A 22,677-nucleotide genomic window follows, 5' to 3' on the forward strand; every position below is an offset into this window, starting at 1 on the left:
GACACTAGATATAGATTCCGAAGCCTCACTTCAGGTTTACTGTATCCCTTGGACCTTCTTATTGACGATGAAACACAGAAATTGCATCGGAATTAAATTCAAAATGCACAATGCCGACTTAAGTACAAGAAGACTGACTCTTCCTACTGACTATGATTTGAACCAATCCTGTCACACTAGTTATAGTATCCGATGCATCACTTCAGGTTTAGTGTATCCCTCTGACCTTCTTATTGACGATGAAACACAGAAATTGCATCGGAATTAAATAGAAAATTCACAATGCCGACTTAAGTTAATGGAAACTGATTCTTCTTACTATCTATGTTTTTTACCATTCCTGTGACACTAGTTATAGATTCCGATGATTCACTTCAGGTTTATTTTATCCCTCTGACCTTCTGATTGACGATGAAACACAGATATTGCATCGAAATTAAATACAAAAGGCACAATGCCGACTTAAGTACAAGAAAACTGACTCTTCTTACTGTCTATGTTTTGAACCGATCCTGTGACACTAGTTAGAGATTCCGATACTTCACTTCAGGTTTACTGTGTCCCTTGGACCTTCTTATTGACGATGAAACACCGAAATTGCATCGGAATTAAATACGAAAGGCACAACGCCGACTTAAGTACTAGAAAACTGACTCTTCTTACTGTCTATGTTTTGAACCATTCATTTGACACTAGTTATAGATTCCGATGCTTCACTTCAGGTTTACTGTATCCCTCTGACCCTCTTATTGACGATGAGACACAGAAATTGCAGCGGAATTAAATAGAAAAGGCTTAATGCTGACTGAAGTACAAGAGGAATGACTCTTCTTACTGTCTATGTTTTGAACCATTCCTGTGACACTAGTTATAGATTCTGATGCTTCACTTCAGGTGTACTGCATCCCTTGGACCTTCTTATTGACGATGAAACACATAAATTGCTTCGGAATTAAATAGAAAAGGCACAATGACGACTTAAGTACAAGAAGACTGACTCTTCTTACTGACTATGTTTTGAAAACATCCTCTGACACTAGTTATAGATTCCGATGCCTCACTTCAGGTTTACTATATCCCTTGGACCTTCTTATTGACGATGAAACACAGAAATTGCATCGGAGTAAAGAGAAAAGGCACAATGCCGACTTAAGTACAAGAAGACTGACTCTTCCTACTGTCTATGTTTTGAACCACTCCTGTGACACTAGTTATAGATTCCGATGCTTCACTTCAGGTTTAGTGTATCCCTCTGACCTTCTTATTGACGATGAGAAACAGGAATTGCATCGGAATTAAATAGAAAAGGCACAATGCCGACTTAAGTACAAGTAGACAGACTCTTCTTACTGTCAATGATTTCAACCATTCCTGTGACACTAGTTATAGATTCCCATGCTTCACTTCAGGTTTACTGTATCCCTCTGACCTTCTTATTGACGATGAAACACAGAAATTGCATCGGAAGTTAATAGAAAAGGCACAATGGCGACTTAAGTACAAGACGACTGACTCTTCTTACTGACTATGTTTTGAACCATTCCAGTGACACTAGTTATAGATTCCCATGCTTCACTTCAGGTTTACTGTATCCCTCTGACCTTCTTATTGACGATAAAACACAAAAATTGCATCGAAATTAAATACAAAAGGCACAATGCCGACGTAAGTACATGTAGACTGACTCCTCCTACTGTCTATGATTTTAACCATTCCTGGGACACTAGTTATAGATTCTGATGCTTCACTTCAGGTTTACTGTATCCCTCTGACCTTCTTATTGATGATGAAACACAGAAATTGCATCGCAAGTAAATAGAAAAGGCACAATGCCGACTTACGTACAAGAACACTGACTCTTCTTACTGACTTTGTTTGAACCATTCCTGTGACACTAGTTATAGATTCCGATTCTTCACTTCAGGTTTACTGTATCCCTCTGACCTTCTTATTGACGATGAAACACAGAAATTGCATCGGAATTAAATAGAAAAGACACAATGCCGACTTAAGTACAAGAAGACTGACTCTTCTTACTGTCTATGTTTTGAACCATTCCTGTGACACTAGTTATAGATTCCGATTCTTCACTTCAGGTTTACTGTATCCCTCTGACCTTCTTATTGACGATGAAACACAGAAATTGCATCGGAATTAAATAGAAAAGACAGAATGCCGACTTAAGTACAAGAAGACTGACTCTTCTTACTGTCTATGTTTTGAACCATTCCTGTGACACTAGTTATAGATTCCGATACTTCATTTCAGGTTTACTGTATCCCTTGGACCTTCTTATTGACGATGAAACACCGAAATTGCATCGGAATGGAATACGAAATGCACAATGCCGACTTAAGTACAAGAAGACTGACTCTTCTTACTGACTATGTTTTGAACCATTCCTGTGCCACCACTTATTGATTCCGATGCTTCACTTCAGGTTTACTGTATCCCTCTGACCTTCTTATTGACGATGAAACACAGAAATTGCTTCAGAACTAAATAGAAAAGGCACAATTCCGGCTTAAGTACGAAAAGACTGACTCTTCTAACTGTCTCTGTTTTGAACAATTCCTGTGACACTAGTTATAGATTCCGATGCCACACTTCAGGTTTACTGTATCCCTTGGACCTTCTTATTGACGATGAAACACAGAAATTGCATCAGAATTAAATACAAAAGGCATAATTCCGACTTAAGTACAAGAAGAATGACGCTTCTTACAGACTATGTTTTGAACCATCCCTGTGACACTAGTTATAGATTCCGTGCTTCACTTCAGGTTTACTGTATCCCTCTGACCTTCTTATTGACGCTAAAACACAGAAATTGCATCGGAATTAAATACAAAAGGCACAATGCCGACTTAAGTACAAGAAGACTGACTCTTCTTACTGACTTTGCTTTGAACCATTCCTGTGACACTAGTTATCGATTCCGAATTCTCACTTCAGGTTTACTGTATCCCCTGGACCTTCTTATTGATGATGAAACACAGAAATTGCATCGGAATTAAATACAAAAGGCACAATGCCGACTTAAGTACAAGAAGACTGACTCTTCTTACTGTCTATGTTTTGAACCGATCCTGTGACACTAGTTAGAGATTCCGATACTTCACTTCAGGTTTACTGTGTCCCTTGGACCTTCTTATTGACGATGAAACACCGAAATTGCATCGGAATTAAATACGAAAGGCACAACGCCGACTTAAGTACAACAAGACTGACCCTTCTTACTGACTATGTTTTGAACCATTCCTGTGACACCACTTATAGATTCCGATGCTTCACTTCAGGTTTACAGTATCCCTCAGACCTTCTTATTGACGATGAAACACAGAAATTGCATCGGATTAAAATAGAAAAGGCACAATGCCGACTTAAGTACAAGAAGACTGACTCTTCTTACGGTCTATGTTTTGAACCATTCCTGTGACACTAGTTATAGATTCCGATGCTTCACTTCAGGTGTACTGCATCCCCTGGACCTTCTTATTGACGATGAAACACATGAATTGCTTTGGAATTAAATAGTAAAGGCACAAAGCCGACTTAAGTACAAGAAGACTGACTCTTCTTACTGACTATGTTTTGAACCATTCCTGTGCCACCACTTATTGATTCCGATGCTTCACTTCAGGTTTACTGTATCCCTCTGACCTTCTTATTGACGATGAAACACAGAAATTGCTTCAGAACTAAATAGAAAAGGCACAATTCCGGCTTAAGTACGAAGAGACTGACTCTTCTAACTGTCTCTGTTTTGAACAATTCCTGTGACACTAGTTATAGATTCCGATGCCACACTTCAGGTTTACTGTATCCCTTGGACCTTCTTATTGACGATGAAACACAGAAATTGCATCGGAATTAAATTCAAAATGCACAATGCCGACTTAAGTACAAGAAGACTGACTCTTCCTACTGACTATGATTTGAACCAATCCTGTCACACTAGTTATAGTATCCGATGCATCACTTCTGGTTTAGTGTATCCCTCTGACCTTCTTATTGACGATGAAACACAGATTCCGATGATTCACTTCAGGTTTACTGTATCCCTCTGACCCTCTTATTGACGATGAAACACAGAAATTGCATCGGAATTAAATTCAAAAGGCACAATGCCGACTTAAGTACAAGAAGACTGACACTTCCTATTGTCTATGTTTTGAACCATTCCTGTGACACTAGTTATAGATTCCGATGCTTCACTTCAGGTTTAGTGTATCCCTCTGACCTTCTTATTGACGACGAAACACAGAAATTGCATCGGAATTAAATAGGAAAGGCACAAAGCCAACTGAAGTACATGAAAACTAATTCTTCTTACTATCTATGTTTTGAACCATTCCTGTGACACTAGTTACAGATTCCGATGATTCACTTCAGGTTTACTGTATCCCTCTGGCCTTCTTATTGACGATGAAACACAGATATTGCATCGGAATTAAATACAAAAGGCACAATGCCGACCTATGTACAAGAAAACTTACTCTTCTTACTGTCTATGCTTTGAACCATTCATGTGACACTAGTTATAGATTCCGATGCTTCACTTCAGGTTTACTGTATTCCTCTGACCTTCTTATTGACGATGAAACACGGAAATTGCATAGGAATAAAATACAGAAGGCACAATGCCTACTTAAGTACAAGTAGACTAACTCTTCTTACTGTCTATGTTTTGAACCATTCCTGTGACACTAGTTATAGATTCTGATGCTTCACTTCAGGTTTACTGTATCCCTCTGACCTTCTCATTGACGATCAAACACAGAAAGTGCATCGGAATTAAATAGAAAAGGCACAATGCCGGCTTAAGTACAAGAAGACTGACTCTTCTAACTGTCTCTGTTTTGAACCATTCCTGTGACACTAGTTATAGATTCCGATGCCTCACTTCAGGTTTACTGTATCCTTTGGACCTTCTTATTGACGATGAAACACAGAAATTGCATCGGAATTAAATACAAAAGGCATAATGCCGACTTAAGTACAAGAAGAATGACTCTTCCTACTGTCTATGTTTTGAACCATCCCTGTGACACTAGTTATAGATTCCGATGCTTCACTTCAGGTTTACTGTATCCCTTGGACCTTCATATTGACGATGAATCACAGAAATTGCATCGGAATTAAATAGAAAAGGCACAATGCCGACTTAAGTACAAGAAGACTGACTCTTTTTAATGTCTTTGTTTTGAACCATTCCAATGACACTAGTTATAGATTCCGATGCTTCACTTCAGGTGTACTGCATCCCTTGGACCTTCTGATTGACGATGAAACACATAAATTGCTTCGGAATTAAATAGAAAAGGCACAATGCCGACTTAAGTACAAGAAGACTGACTCTTCTTACTGACTATGTTTTGAACCATTCCTGTGACACTAGTTATAGATTCCGATGCTACACTTCAGGTTTACTGTATTCCTCGGACCTTCTTGTTGACGATGAAACACAGAAATTGCATCGGAAGTAAATAGAAAAGGCACAATGCCGACTTAAGTACAAGAAGACTGACTCTTTTTACTGACTTTGTTTTGAACCATTCCAATGACACTAGTTATAGATTCCGATTCTTCACTTCAGGTTTACTGTATCCCTCTGACCTTCTTATTGACGATGAAACACAGAAATTGCATCGGAATTAAATAGAAAAGGCACAATGCCGACTTAAGTACAAGAAGACTGACTCTTCTTACTGTCTATATTTTGAACCGATCCTGTGACACTAGTTAGAGATTCCGATGCTTCACTTCAGGTTTACTGTATCCCTTGGACCTACTTATTGACAATAAACACCGAAATTGCATCGGAATTAAATACGAATGGCACAATGCCGACTTAAGTACAAGAAGACTGACCCTTCTTACTGACTATGTTTTGAACCATTCCTGTGACACCACTAATAGATTCCGATGCTTCACTTCAGGTTTACTGTATCCGTCAGACCTTCTTATTGACGATGAAACACAGAAATTGCATCGGAATTAAATAGAAAAGGCACAATGCCGACTTAAGTACAAGAAGACTGACTCTTCTTACGGTCTATGTTTTGAACCATTCCGGTGACACTCGTTATAGATTCCGATGCTTCACTTCAGGTGTACTGCATCCCTGGGACCTTCTTATTGACGATGAAACACATAAATTGCTTCGGAATCAAATAGAAAAGGCACAATGCCGACTTAACTACAAGAAGACTGTCTCTTCTTACTGACTGTGTTTTGAACCATTCCTGTGACACTAGTTATAGATTCCGATGCCTCACTTCAGGTTTACTGTATCCCTTGGACCTTCTTATTGACGATGAAACACAGAAATTGCATCGGAATTAAATACAAAAGGCACAATGCCGACTTTAGTACAAGAAGACTGACTCTTCCTACTGACTATGATTTGAACCATTCCTGTGTCACTAGCTTTAGATTCCGATGCCTCACTTCAGGTTTAGTGTATCCCTCTGACCTTCTTATTGACGATGAAACACAGAAATTGCATCGGAATTACATAGAAAAGGCACAATGCCGACTTAAGTACATGAAAACTGATTCTTCTTACTATCTATGTTTTGAACCATTCCTGTGACACTAGTTATAGATTCTGATGATTCACTTCAGGTTTACTGTATCCCTCTGACCTCCTTATTGACGATGAAACACAGATATTGCATAGGAATTAAATACAAAAGGCACAATGCCGACTTAATTACAAGAGGACTGACTCTTCTTACTGTCTATGTTTTAAACCATTCCTGTGACACTAGTTATAGATTCCGATGCTTCACTTCAGGTGTACTGCATCCCTTGGACCTTCTTATTGACGATGAAACACAGAAATTGCATCGGAATTACATAGAAAAGGCACAATGCCGACTTAAGTACATGAAAACTGATTCTTCTTACTATCTATGTTTTGAACCATTCCTGTGACACTAGTTATAGATTCTGATGATTCACTTCAGGTTTACTGTATCCCTCTGACCTCCTTATTGACGATTAAACACATATATTGCATCGGAATTAAATACAAAAGGCACAATGCCGACTTAAGTCCAAGAAAACTGACTCTTCTTACTGTCTATGCTTTGAACCATTCATGTGACACTAGTTATAGATTCCGATGCTTCATTTCAGGTTTACTGTATCCCTCTGACCCTCTTATTGACGATGAAACACAGAAATTGCATCGGAATTAAATAGAAAAGGCACAATGCCGACTTAAGTACAAGAGGACTGACTCTTCTTACTGTCTATGTTTTAAACCATTCCTGTGACACTAGTTATAGATTCCGATGCTTCACTTCAGGTGTACTGCATCCCTTGGACCTTCTTATTGACGATGAAACACATAAATTGCATCGGAATTAAAGAGAAAAGGCACAATGCTGACTTAAGTACAAGAAGCCTGACTCATCTTACTGTCTATGATTTGAACCATTCCTGTGACACTAATTATAGATTCCGATACTTCACTTCAGGTGTACTATATCCCTTGGACCTTCTTATTGACGATGAAACACAGAAATTGCATCGGAATTAAATACAAAAGGCACAATGCCGACTTAAGTACATGTAGACTGACCCTTCCTAATGTCTATGTGTTGAACCATTCCTGTGACACTAGTTATAGATTCTGATGCTTCACTTCAGGTTTACTGTATCCCTCTGACCTTCTTATTGACGATGAAACACAGATATTGCATCGGAATAAATACGAAAGGCACAATGCCGACTTAAGTACAAAAAGACTGACTCCTCCTACTGTCTCTGTTTTGAACCACTCCTGTGACACTAGTTATAGATTCCGATGCTTCACTTCAGGTTTACTGTATCCCTCTGACCTTCTTATTGACGATGAAACAAAGAAATTGCATCGGAAGTAAATAGAAAATGCAAAATGCCGACTTAAGTACAAGAAGACTGACTCTTCTTACTGACTTTGTTTGAACCATTCCTGTGACACAAGTAATAGAATCCGATTCTTCACTTCAGGTTTACTGTATCCCTCTGACCTTGTTATTGACGATGAAACACAGAAATTGCATCGGAATTAAATAGAAAAGGCACAATGCCGACTTAAGTACAAGAAGACTGACTCTTCTTACTGTCTATGTTTTGAACCATTCCTGTGACACTAGTTATAGATTCCGATACTTCATTTCAGGTTTACTGTATCCCTTGGACCTACTTATTGACGATGAAACACCGAAATTGCATCGGAATTGAATACGAAATGCAAAATGCCGACTTAAGTACAAGAAGACTGACTCTTCTTACTGACTATGTTTTGAAGCATTCCTGTGCCACCACTTATTGATTCCCATGCTTCACTTCAGGTTTACTGTATCCCTCTGACCTTCTTATTGACGATGAAACACAGAAATTGCATCGGAATTAAATAGAAAATGCACAATGACGGCTTAAGTACAAGAAGACAGACTCTTCTAACGTTCTCAGTTTTGGACCATTCCTGTGACACTAGTTATAGATTCCGATGCCTCACTTCAGGTTTACTGTATCGCTTGGAACTTCTTATTGACGATGAAATACAGAAATTGCATCGGAATTAAATACAGAAGGCATAATGCCGACTTAAGTACAAGAAGAATGACTCTTCCTACTGTCTATGTTTTGAACCATCCCTGTGACACTAGTTATAGATTCCGTGCTTCACTTCAGGTTTACTGTATCCCTCTAACCTTCTTATTGACGATAAAACACAGAAATTGCATCGGAATTAAATACAAAGGGCACAATGCCGACTTAAGTACAAGAAAACTGACTCTTCTTACTGACTATGCTTTGAACCAGTCCTGTGACACTAGGTATCGATTCCGAATTCTCACTTCAGGTATACTGTATCCCTTGGACCTTCTTATTGACGATGAAACACAGAAATTGCATCGGAATTAAATACAAAAGGCATAATGCCGACTTAAGTACAAGAAGACTGAACCTTCTTACTGACTATGTTTTGAACCATTCCTGTGACACCACTTATAGATTCCGATGCTTCACTTCAGGTTTACATCATCCCTCAGACCTTCTTATTGACGATCAAACACAGAAATTGCATCGGAATTAAATAGAAAAGGCACAATGACGACTTAAGTTCAAGAAGACTGACTCTTCCTACTGACAATGATTTGAACCATTAATGTGACACTAGTTATAGATTCTGATGCTTCACTTTATGTTTAGTGTATCCCTCTGACCTTCTTATTGACGATGAAACACAGAAATTGAATCGGATTTAAATAGAAAAGGCACAATGCCGACTTAAGTACATTAAAACTGATTCTTCTTACTATCTATGTTTTGAACCATTCCTGTGACACTAGTTATAGATTCCGATTATTCACTTCAGGTTTACTGTATCCCTCTGACCTTCTTATTGACGATGGAACACAGATATTGCATCGGAATTAAATACAAAAGGCACAATGCCGACTTAAGTACAAGAAAACTGACTCTTCTTACTGTCTAAGCTTTGAACCATTCATGTGACATTAGTTATAGATTCGGATGCTTCACTTCAGGTTTACTGTATCCCTCTGACCTTCTTATTGACGATGAAACACAGAAATTGCATCGGAATTAAATAGAAAAGGCACAATGCCGACTTAAGTACAAGAGGACTGACTCTTCTTACTGTCTATATATTGAACCATTCCTGTGACACTAGTTATAGATTCCGATGCTTCACTTGAGGTGTACTGCGTGCCTTGGACCTTCTTATTGACGATGAAACACATACATTGCATCGGAATTAAAGAGAAAAGGCACAATGCTGACTTACGTACAAGAAGCCTGACTCTTCATACTGTCTATGATTTGAACCATTCATGTGACACTAGTTATAGATTCTGATGCTTCACTTCAGGTTTACTGTATCCATCTGACCTTCTTATTGACGATGAAACACAGAAATTGCATCGGAATTAAATTCAAAAGGCACAATGCCGAATTAAGTACATGTAGACTAACTCTTCCTACTGTCTATGTTTTGAACCATTCCTGTGACACTAGGTATAGATTCTGATGCTTCACTTCAGGTTTACTGTATCCCTCTGACCTTCTTATGGACGATGAAACACAGATATAGCATCGGAATTAAATACGAAAGGCACAATGCCGACTTAAGTTCAAGAAGACTGACTCTTCCTACTGTGTAGGTTTTGAACCATTCCTCTGACACTAGTTATAGATTCCGATGCTACACTTCAGGTTTACTGTATTCCTCTGAGCTTCTTATTGACGATGAAACACAGAAATTGCATCGGAAATAAATAGAAAAGGCACAATGCCGACTTAAGTACAAGAAGACTGACTCTTCTTACTGACTTTGCTTTGAACCATTCCTGTGACACTAGTTATAGATTCCGATTCTTCACTTCAGGTTTACTGTATCCCTCTGACCTTCTTATTGACGATGAAACACAGAAATTGCATCGGAATTAAATAGAAAAGGCACAATGCCGACTTAAGTACAAGAAGACTGACTCTTCTTACGGTCTATGTTTTGAACCATTCCTGTGACACTAGTTATAGATTCCGATGCTTCACTTCAGGTGTACTGCATCCCTTGGACCTTCTTATTGACGATGAAACACATAAATTGCTTCGGAATTAAATAGAAAAGGCACAATGCCGACTTAAGTACAAGAAGACTGACTCTTCTTACTGACTATGTTTTGAACCATTCCTGTGACACTAGTCATAGATTCCGATGCCTAACCAGGTTTACTGTATCCTTTGGACCTTCTTATTGACGATAAAACACAGAAATTGCATCGGAATTAAATACAAAAGGCACAATGCCGACTTAAGTACAAGAAGACTGACTCTTCCTACTGACTATGATTTGAAACATTCCTGTGACACTAGCTATAGATTCCGATGCTTCACTTCAGGTTTAATGTATCCCTCTGACCTTCTTAATGACGAAGAAACACAGAAATTGCATCGGAATTAAATAGAAAAGGCACAATGCCGACTTAAGTATATGAAAACTGATTCTTCTTACTATCAATGTTTTGAACCATTCCTGTGAAACTAGTTATAGGTTATGATGATTCACTTCAGGTTTACTGTATCCCTCTGACCTTCTTATTGACGATGAAACACAGATATTGCATCGGAATTAAAAACAAAAGGCACAATGCCGACTTAAGTACAAGAAAACTGACTCTTCTTACTTTCTATGCTTTGATCCATTCATGTGACACTAGTTATAGATTCCGATGCTTCATTTCAGGTTTACTGTATCCCTCTGACCCTCTTATTGACGATGAAACACAGAAATTGCATCGGAATTAAATAGAAAAGGCACAATGCCGACTTAAGTACAAGAGGACTGACTCTTCTTACTGTCTATGTTTTAAACCATTCCTGTGACACTAGTTATAGATTCCGATGCTTCACTTCAGGTGTACTGCATCCCTTGGACCTTCTTATTGACGATGAAACACATAAATTGCATCGGAATTAAAGAGAAAAGGTACAATGCTGACTTATGTACAAGAAGCCTGACTCTTCTTACTGTCTATGATTTGAAGCATTCCTGTGACACTAATTATAGATTCCGATACTTCACTTCAGGTGTACTATATCCCTTGGACCTTCTTATTGACGATGAAACACAGAAATTGCATCGGAATTAAATACAAAAGGCACAATGCCGACTTAAGTACATGTAGACTGACCCTTCCTAATGTCTATGTGTTGAACCATTCCTGTGACACTAGTTATAGATTCTGATGCTTCACTTCAGGTTTACTGTATTCCTCTGACCTTCTTATTGACGATGAAACACAGATATTGCATCGGAATTAAATACGAAAGGCACAATGCCGACTTAAGTACAAGAAGACTGACTCTTCCTACTGTCTATGTTTTGAACCACTCCTGTGACACTAGTTATAGATTCCGATACTTCTTTTCAGGTTTACTGTATCCCTTGGACCTACTTATTGACGATGAAACACCGAAATTGCATCGGAATTGAATACGAAATGCACAATGCCGACTTAAGTACAAGAAGATTGACTCTTTTTACTGACTATGTTTTGAAGCATTCCTGTGCCACCACTTATTGATTCCGATGCTTCACTTCAGGTTTACTGTATCCCTCTGACCTTCTTATTGACGATGAAACACAGAAATTGCATCGGAATTAAATAGAAAATGCACAATGCCGGCTTAACTACAAGAAGACAGACTCTTCTAACTTTCTCTGTTTTGAACCATTCCTGTGACACTAGTTATAGATTCCGATGCCTCACTTCAGGTTTACTGTATCCCTTGGACCTTCTTATTGACGATGAAACACAGAAATTGCATCGGAATTAAATACAAAAGGCATAATGCCGACTTAAGTACAAGAAGAATGACTCTTCCCACTGTCTATGTTTTGAACCATCCCTGTGACACTAGTTATAGATTCCGTGCTTCACTTCAGGTTTACTGTATCCCTCTAACCTTCTTATTGACGATAAAACACAGAAATTGCATCGGAATTAAATACAAAAGGCACAATGCCGACTTAAGTAAAAGAAAACTGACTCTTCTTACTGACTATGCTTTGAACCAGTCCTGTGACACTAGGTATCGATTCCGAATTCTCACTTCAGGTTTACTGTATCCCTCTGACCTTCTTATTGACGATGAAACACAGAAATTGCATCGGAATTAAATAGAAAAGGCACAATGCCGACTTAAGTACAAGAAGACTCACTCTTCTTACGGTCTATGTTTTGAACCATTCCTGTGACACTAGTTACAGATTCCGATGCTTCACTTCAGGTGTACTGCATCCCTTGGACCTTCTTATTGACGATAAAACACATAAATTGCTTCGGAATTAAATAGAAAAGGCACAATGCCGACTTAAGTACAAGAAGACTGACTCTTCTTACTGAATATGTTTTGAACCATTCCTGTGACACTAGTTATAGATTCCAATGCCTCACTTCTGGTTTACTGTATCCCTTGGACCTTCTTATTGACGATGAAACACAGAAATTGCATCGGAATTAAATACAAAAGGCACAATGCCGACTTAAGTACAAGAAGCCTGACTCTTCTTACTGTCTATGATTTGAACTATTCCTGTGACACTAATTATAGATTCCGATACTTCACTTCAGGTGTACTATATCCCTTGGACCTTCTTATTGACGATGAAACACAGAAATTGCATCGGAATTAAATACAAAAGGCACAATGCCGACTTAAGTACATGTAGACTGACCCTTCCTAATGCCTATGTGTTGAACCATTCCTGTGACACTAGTTATAGATTCTGATGCTTCACTTCAGGTTTACTGTATCCCTCTGACCTTCTTATTGACGATGAAACACAGATATTGCATCGGAATTAAATACGAAAGGCACAATGCCGACTTAAGTACAAGAAGACTGACTCTTCCTACTGTCTATGTTTTGAACCACTCCTGTGACACTAGTTATAGATTCCGATGCTTCACTTCAGGTTTACTGTATCCCTCTGACGTTCTTATTGACGATGAAACACAGAAATTGCATCGGAAGTAAATAGAAAAGGCACAATGCCGACTTAAGTACAAGAAGACTGACTCTTCTTACTGACTTTGTTTTGAACCATTCCTGTGACACAAGTAATAGAATCCGATTCTTCACCTCAGGTTTACTGTTTCCCTCTGACCTTGTTATTGACCATGAAACACAGAATTGCATCGGAATTAAATAGAAAAGGCACAATGCCGACTTAAGTACAAGAAGACTGACTCTTCTTACTGTCTATGTTTTGAACCATTCCTGTGACACTAGTTATAGATCCCGATACTTCTATTCAGGTTTACTGTATCCCTTGGACCTACTTATTGACGATGAAACACCGAAATTGCATCGGAATTGAATACGAAATGCACAATGCCGACTTAAGTACAAGAAGACTGACTCTTCTTACTGACTATGTTTTGAAGCATTCCTGTGCCACCACTTATTGATTCCGATGCTTCACTTCAGGTTTACTGTATCCCTCTGACCTTCTTATTGACGATGAAACACAGAAATTGCATCGGAATTAAATAGAAAATGCACAATGCCGGCCTAAGTACAAGAAGACAGACTCTTCTAACTTTCTCTGTTTTGAACCATTCCTGTGACACGAGTTATAGATTCCGATGCCTCACTTCAGGTTTACTGTATCCCTTGGACCATCTTATTGACGATGAAACACAGAAATTGCATCGGAATTAAATCCAAAAGGCATATTGCCGACTTAAGTACAAGAAGAATGACTCTTCCTACTGTCTATGTTTTGAACCATCCCTGTTACACTAGTTATAAATTCCGTGCTTCACTTCAGGTTTACTGTATCCCTCTGACGTTCTTATTGACGATGAAACACAGAAATTGCATCGGAAGTAAATAGAAAATGCACAATGCCGACTTAAGTACAAGAAGACTGACTCTTCTTACCGACTTTGCTTTGAACCATTCCTGTGACACAAGTAATAGAATCCGATTCTTCACCTCAGGTTTACTGTATCCCTCTGACCTTGTTATTGACCATGAAACACAGAAATTGCATCGGAATTAAATACAAAAGGCACAATGCCGACTTAAGTACATGTAGACTGACCCTTCCTAATGTCTATGTGTTGAACCATTCCTGTGACACTAGTTATAGATTCTGATGCTTCACTTCAGGTTTACTGTATCCCTCTGACCTTCTTATTGACGATGAAACACAGATATTGCATCGGAATAAATACGAAAGGCACAATGCCGACTTAAGTACAAAAAGACTGACTCCTCCTACTGTCTCTGTTTTGAACCACTCCTGTGACACTAGTTATAGATTCCGATGCTTCACTTCAGGTTTACTGTATCCCTCTGACCTTCTTATTGACGATGAAACACAGAAATTGCATCGGAATTAAATAGAAAATGCACAATGACGGCTTAAGTACAAGAAGACAGACTCTTCTAACGTTCTCAGTTTTGAACCATTCCTGTGACACTAGTTATAGATTCCGATGCCTCACTTCAGGTTTACTGTATCGCTTGGAACTTCTTATTGACGATGAAATACAGAAATTGCATCGGAATTAAATACAGAAGGCATAATGCCGACTTAAGTACAAGAAGAATGACTCTTCCTACTGTCTATGTTTTGAACCATCCCTGTGACACTAGTTATAGATTCCGTGCTTCACTTCAGGTTTACTGTATCCCTCTAACCTTCTTATTGACGATAAAACACAGAAATTGCATCGGAATTAAATACAAAGGGCACAATGCCGACTTAAGTACAAGAAAACTGACTCTTCTTACTGACTATGCTTTGAACCAGTCCTGTGACACTAGGTATCGATTCCGAATTCTCACTTCAGGTATACTGTATCCCTTGGACCTTCTTATTGACGATGAAACACAGAAATTGCATCGGAATTAAATACAAAAGGCATAATGCCGACTTAAGTACAAGAAGACTGAACCTTCTTACTGACTATGTTTTGAACCATTCCTGTGACACCACTTATAGATTCCGATGCTTCACTTCAGGTTTACACCATCCCTCAGACCTTCTTATTGACGATCAAACACAGAAATTGCATCGGAATTAAATAGAAAAGGCACAATGACGACTTAAGTTCAAGAAGACTGACTCTTCCTACTGACAATGATTTGAACCATTAATGTGACACTAGTTATAGATTCTGATGCTTCACTTTATGTTTAGTGTATCCCTCTGACCTTCTTATTGACGATGAAACACAGAAATTGCATCGGATTTAAATAGAAAAGGCACAATGCCGACTTAAGTACATTAAAACAGATTCTTCTTACTATCTATGTTTTGAACCATTCCTGTGACACTAGTTATAGATTCCGATTATTCACTTCAGGTTTACTGTATCCCTCTGACCTTCTTATTGACGATGGAACACAGATATTGCATCGGAATTAAATACAAAAGGCACAATGCCGACTTAAGTACAAGAAAACTGACTCTTCTTACTGTCTAAGCTTTGAACCATTCATGTGACATTAGTTATAGATTCGGATGCTTCACTTCAGGTTTACTGTATCCCTCTGACCTTCTTATTGACGATGAAACACAGAAATTGCATCGGAATTAAATAGAAAAGGCACAATGCCGACTTAAGTACAAGAGGACTGACTCTTCTTACTGTCTATATATTGAACCATTCCTGTGACACTAGTTATAGATTCCGATGCTTCACTTGAGGTGTACTGCGTGCCTTGGACCTTCTTATTGACGATGAAACACATACATTGCATCGGAATTAAAGAGAAAAGGCACAATGCTGACTTACGTACAAGAAGCCTGACTCTTCATACTGTCTATGATTTGAACCATTCATGTGACACTACTTATAGATTCTGATGCTTCACTTCAGGTTTACTGTATCCATCTGACCTTCTTATTGACGATGAAACACAGAAATTGCATCGGAATTAAATTCAAAAGGCACAATGCCGAATTAAGTACATGTAGACTAACTCTTCCTACTGTCTATGTTTTGAACCATTCCTGTGACACTAGCTATAGATTCTGATGCTTCACTTCAGGTTTACTGTATCCCTCTGACCTTCTTATGGACGATGAAACACAGATATAGCATCGGAATTAAATACGAAAGGCACAATGCCGACTTAAGTTCAAGAAGACTGACTCTTCCTACTGTGTAGGTTTTGAACCATTCCTCTGACACTAGTTATAGATTCCGATGCTACACTTCAGGTTTACTGTATTCCTCTGAGCTTCTTATTGACGATGAAACACAGAAATTGCATCGGAAATAAATAGAAAAGGCACAATGCCGACTTAAGTACAAGAAGACTGACTCTTCTTACTGACTTTGCTTTGAACCATTCCTGTGACACTAGTTATAGATTCCGATTCTTCACTTCAGGTTTACTGTATCCCTCTGACCTTCTTATTGACGATGAAACACAGAAATTGCATCGGAATTAAATAGAAAAGGCACAATGCCGACTTAAGTACAAGAAGACTGACTCTTCTTACGGTCTATGTTTTGAACCGTTCCTGTGACACTAGTTATAGATTCCGATGCTTCACTTCAGGTGTACTGCATCCCTTGGACCTTCTTATTGACGATGAAACACATAAATTGCTTCGGAATTAAATAGAAAAGGCACAATGCCGTTTTAAGTACAAGAAGACTGACTCTTCTTACTGACTATGTTTTGAACCATTCCTGTGACACTAGTCATAGATTCCGATGCCTAACCAGGTTTACTGTATCCTTTGGACCTTCTTATTGACGATAAAACACAGAAATTGCTTCGGAATTAAATACAAAAGGCACAATGCCGACTTAAGTACAAGAAGACTGACTCTTCCTACTGACTATGATTTGAAACATTCCTGTGACACTAGCTATAGATTCCGATGCTTCACTTCAGGTTTAATGTATCCCTCTGACCTTCTTAATGACGAAGAAACACAGAAATTGCATCGGAATTAAATAGAAAAGGCACAATGCCGACTTAAGTATATGAAAACTGATTCTTCTTACTATCTATGTTTTGAACCATTCCTGTGACACTAGTTATAGGTTATGATGATTCACTTCAGGTTTACTGTATCCCTCTGACCTTCTTATTGACGATGAAACACAGATATTGCATCGGAATTAAAAACAAAAGGCACAATGCCGACTTAAGTACAAGAAAACTGACTCTTCTTACTTTCTATGCTTTGATCCATTCATGTGACACTAGTTATAGATTCCGATGCTTCATTTCAGGTTTACTGTATCCCTCTGACCCTCTTATTGACGATGAAACACAGAAATTGCATCGGAATTAAATAGAAAAGGCACAATGCCGACTTAAGTACAAGAGGACTGACTCTTCTTACTGTCTATGTTTTAAACCATTCCTGTGACACTAGTTATAGATTCCGATGCTTCACTTCAGGTGTACTGCATCCCTTGGACCTTCTTATTGACGATGAAACACATAAATTGCATCGGAATTAAAGAGAAAAGGTACAATGCTGACTTATGTACAAGAAGCCTGACTCTTCTTACTGTCTATGATTTGAAGCATTCCTGTGACACTAATTATAGATTCCGATACTTCACTTCAGGTGTACTATATCCCTTGGACCTTCTTATTGACGATGAAACACAGAAATTGCATCGGAATTAAATACAAAAGGCACAATGCCGACTTAAGTACATGTAGACTGACCCTTCCTAATGTCTATGTGTTGAACCATTCCTGTGACACTAGTTATAGATTCTGATGCTTCACTTCAGGTTTACTGTATTCCTCTGACCTTCTTATTGACGATGAAACACAGATATTGCATCGGAATTAAATACGAAAGGCACAATGCCGACTTAAGTACAAGAAGACTGACTCTTCCTACTGTCTATGTTTTGAACCACTCCTGTGACACTAGTTATAGATTCCGATACTTCATTTCAGGTTTACTGTATCCCTTGGACCTACTTATTGACGATGAAACACCGAAATTGCATCGGAATTGAATACGAAATGCACAATGCCGACTTAAGTACAAGAAGATTGACTCTTTTTACTGACTATGTTTTGAAGCATTCCTGTGCCACCACTTATTGATTCCGATGCTTCACTTCAGGTTTACTGTATCCCTCTGACCTTCTTATTGACGATGAAACACAGAAATTGCATCGGAATTAAATAGAAAATGCACAATGCCGGCTTAACTACAAGAAGACAGACTCTTCTAACTTTCTCTGTTTTGAACCATTCCTGTGACACTAGTTATAGATTCCGATGCCTCACTTCAGGTTTACTGTATCCCTTGGACCTTCTTATTGACGATGAAACACAGAAATTGCATCGGAATTAAATACAAAAGGCATAAGGCCGACTTAAGTACACGAAGAATGACTCTTCCCACTGTCTATGTTTTGAACCATCCCTGTGACACTAGTTATAGATTCCGTGCTTCACTTCAGGTTTACTGTATCCCTCTAACCTTCTTATTGACGATAAAACACAGAAATTGCATCGGAATTAAATACAAAAGGCACAATGCCGACTTAAGTAAAAGAAAACTGACTCTTCTTACTGACTATGCTTTGAACCAGTCCTGTGACACTAGGTATCGATTCCGAATTCTCACTTCAGGTTTACTGTATCCCTCTGACCTTCTTATTGACGATGAAACACAGAAATTGCATCGGAATTAAATTGAAAAGGCACAATGCCGACTTAAGTACAAGAAGACTCACTCTTCTTACGGTCTATGTTTTGAACCATTCCTGTGACACTAGTTACAGATTCCGATGCTTCACTTCAGGTGTACTGCATCCCTTGGACCTTCTTATTGACGATAAAACACATAAATTGCTTCGGAATTAAATAGAAAAGGCACAATGCCGACTTAAGTACAAGAAGACTGACTCTTCTTACTGAATATGTTTTGAACCATTCCTGTGACACTAGTTATAGATTCCAATGCCTCACTTCAGGTTTACTGTATCCCTTGGACCTTCTTATTGACGATGAAACACAGAAATTGCATCGGAATTAAATACAAAAGGCACAATGCCGACTTAAGTACAAGAAGACTGACTCTTCCTACTGACTATGATTTGAAACATTCCTGTGACACTAGCTATAGATTCCGATGCTTCACTTCAGGTTTAATGTATCCCTCTGACCTTCTTAATGACGATGAAACACAGAAATTGCATCGGAATTAAATAGAAAAGGCACAATGCCGACTTAAGTACATGAAAACTGATTCTTCTTACTATCTATGTTTTGAACCAATCCTGTGACACTAGTTATAGGTTATGATGATTCACTTCAGGTTTACTGTATCCCTCTGACCTTCTTATTGATGATGAAACACAGATATTGCATCGGAATTAAAAACAAAAGGCACAATGCCGACTTAAGTACAAGAAAACTGACTCTTCTTACTGTCTATGCTTTGATCCATTCATGTGACACCAGTTATAGATTCCGATGCTTCATTTCAGGTTTACTGTATCCCTCTGACCCTCTTATTGACGATGAAACACAGAAATTGCATCGGAATTAAATAGAAAAGGCACAATGCCGACTTAAGTACAAGAGGACTGACTCTTCTTACTGTCTATGTTTTAAACCATTCCTGTGACACTAGTTATAGATTCCGATGCTTCACTTCAGGTGTACAGCATCCCTTGGACCTTCTTATTGTCGATGAAGCACATAAATTGCATCGGAATTAAAGAGAAAAGGCACAATGCTGACTTAAGTACAAGAAGCCTGACTCTTCTTACTGTCTATGATTTGAACTATTCCTGTGACACTAATTATAGATTCCGATACTTCACTTCAGGTGTACTATATCCCTTGGACCTTCTTATTGACGATGAAACACAGAAATTGCATCGGAATTAAATACAAAAGGCACAATGCCGACTTAAGTACATGTAGACTGACCCTTCCTAATGCCTATGTGTTGAACCATTCCTGTGACACTAGTTATAGATTCTGATGCTTCACTTCAGGTTTACTGTATCCCTCTGACCTTCTTATTGACGATGAAACACAGATATTGCATCGGAATTAAATACGAAAGGCACAATGCCGACTTAAGTACAAGAAGACTGACTCTTCCTACTGTCTATGTTTTGAACCACTCCTGTGACACTAGTTATAGATTCCGATGCTTCACTTCAGGTTTACTGTATCCCTCTGACGTTCTTATTGACGATGAAACACAGAAATTGCATCGGAAGTAAATAGAAAATGCACAATGCCGACTTAAGTACAAGAAGACTGACTCTTCTTACTGACTTTGTTTTGAACCATTCCTGTGACACAAGTGATAGAATCCGATTCTTCACCTCAGGTTTACTGTATCCCTCTGACCTTGTTATTGACCATGAAACACAGAATTGCATCGGAATTAAATAGAAAAGGCACAATGCCGACTTAAGTACAAGAAGACTGACTCTTCTTACTGTCTATGTTTTGAACCATTCCTGTGACACTAGTTATAGATCCCGATACTTCTATTCAGGTTTACTGTATCCCTTGGACCTACTTATTGACGATGAAACACCGAAATTGCATCGGAATTGAATACGAAATGCACAATGCCGACTTAAGTACAAGAAGACTGACTCTTCTTACTGACTATGTTTTGAAGCATTCCTGTGCCACCACTTATTGATTCCGATGCTTCACTTCAGGTTTACTGTATCCCTCTGACCTTCTTATTGACGATGAAACACAGAAATTGCATCGGAATTAAATAGAAAATGCACAATGCCGGCCTAAGTACAAGAAGACAGACTCTTCTAACTTTCTCTGTTTTGAACCATTCCTGTGACACTAGTTATAGATTCCGATGCCTCACTTCAGGTTTACTGTATCCCTTGGACCATCTAATTGACGATGAAACACAGAAATTGCATCGGAATTAAATCCAAAAGGCATATTGCCGACTTAAGTACAAGAAGAATGACTCTTCCTACTGTCTATGTTTTGAACCATCCCTGTGACACTAGTTATAAATTCCGTGCTTCACTTCAGGTTTACTGTATCCCTCTAACCTTCTTATTGGCGATAAAACACAGAAATTGCATCGGAATTAAATACAAAAGGCACAATGCCGACTTAAGTACAAGAAAACTGACTCTTCTTACTGACTATGCTTTGAACCAGTCCTGTGACACTAGGTATCGATTCCGAATTCTCACTTCAGGTATACTGTATCCCTTGGACCTTTTTGTTGACGATGAAACACAGAAATTGCATCGGAATTAAATACAAAAGGCATAATGCCGACTTAAGTACAAGAAGACTGAACCTTCTCACTGACTATGTTTTGAACCATTCCTGTGACACCACTTATAGATTCCGATGCTTCACTTCAGGTTTACATTATCCCTCAGACCTTCTTATTGACGATCAAACACAGATATTGCATCGGAATTAAATAGAAAAGGCACAATGACGACTTAAGTACAAGAAGACTGACTCTTCCTACTGACTATGATTTGAACCATTCCTGTGACACTAGTTATAGATTCTGATGCTTCACTTTAAGTTTAGTGTATCCCTCTGACCTTCTTATTGACGATGAAACACAGAAATTGCATCGGATTTAAATAGAAAAGGCACAATGCCGACTTAAGTACATGAAAACTGATTCTTCTTACTATCTATGATTTGAACCATTCCTGTGACACTAGTTATAGATTCCGATTATTCACTTCAGGTTTACTGTATCCCTCTGACCTTCTTATTGACGATGGAACACAGATATTGCATCGGAATTAAATACAAAAGGCACAATGCCGACTTAAGTACAAGAAAACTGACTCTTCTTACTGTCTATTTTTTGAACCATTCCTGTGACACTAGTTATACATTCCGATGCTTCACTTCAGGTGTACTGCGTCCCTTGGACCTTCTTATTGACGATGAAACACATAAATTGCATCGGAATTAAAGAGAAAAGGCACAATGCTGACTTACGTTCAAGAAGCCTGACTCTTCGTACTGTCTATGATTTGAACCATTCCTGTGACTCGAATTATAGATTCCGATGCTTCACTTCAGGTGTACTATATCCCTTAAACCTTCTAATTGACGATGAAACACAGAAATTGCATCGGAATTAAATAC

This window comes from Schistocerca serialis, chromosome 10 (assembly GCF_023864345.2).
Source record: "Schistocerca serialis cubense isolate TAMUIC-IGC-003099 chromosome 10, iqSchSeri2.2, whole genome shotgun sequence".
NCBI classification, from domain to species: domain Eukaryota; kingdom Metazoa; phylum Arthropoda; class Insecta; order Orthoptera; family Acrididae; genus Schistocerca; species Schistocerca serialis.